Here is a 600-nt window from a genome sequence, read left to right as displayed (position 1 = left end):
TCCTTTTAAAGATACTATATCACCACGCTTTGCTCTGTCGTCTATACAGGGAGCGCCTGCAGATTTCCAGACACACTCACAGCTTTTAAATGTCAAATCAGAATGTACAAAGTGGCTATAAGGATCACAAATGTAGTGCAGTAAAAATATTAATATTTACTGTTGAAATGTAGAATACGTTAGCATAAAATTGAAAAGAAAATGATCGATGAGCTTAGGAATGATGAAAGCCATCATTTAACTGGATTTGTGTCATTTCTATACCGGCAAGTCATGATCTAGCTATATCCTTCCCACCCTGTCGGTGTCCACTGAAAAAGCAGCAGCGCCCTCTGCTTTTTGTAAAGAGGAGTGAAAAAAGCTTACAGCACCTGGTATTCCCAGGCGGTCTCCCATCCAAGTACTGACCAGGCCCGACCCTGCTTAGCTTCCGAGATCAGACGAGATCGGGCGTGTTCAGGGTGGTATGGCCGTAAGCAAATATTGTGCCTACCAAAGGTCCTTTTAAAGATACTATATCACCACGCTTTGCTCTGTCGTCTATACAGGGAGCGCCTGCAGATTTCCAGACACACTCACAGCTTTTAAATGTCAAATCAG

At 43.0% G+C, this 600-nt stretch overlaps 1 non-coding gene across 1 annotated transcript; it reads right to left on the bottom strand.

Annotated features, from left to right (window-relative positions):
• Window positions 1-359: 359 nt before the first annotated feature.
• LOC129114416 (5S ribosomal RNA) lies at window positions 360-478 on the bottom strand. The gene has a single exon (XR_008532469.1). It is a non-coding gene; the product is annotated as a 5S ribosomal RNA (ribosomal RNA).
• Window positions 479-600: the final 122 nt, after the last annotated feature.

The sequence above is a fragment of the Anoplopoma fimbria genome, unplaced genomic scaffold (assembly GCF_027596085.1).
Source record: "Anoplopoma fimbria isolate UVic2021 breed Golden Eagle Sablefish unplaced genomic scaffold, Afim_UVic_2022 Un_contig_4045_pilon_pilon, whole genome shotgun sequence".
NCBI lineage: Eukaryota > Metazoa > Chordata > Actinopteri > Perciformes > Anoplopomatidae > Anoplopoma > Anoplopoma fimbria.
The sequence above is the reverse complement of the archived record's forward strand: the minus strand, read 5'-3'. Positions and strand labels throughout refer to the sequence as shown.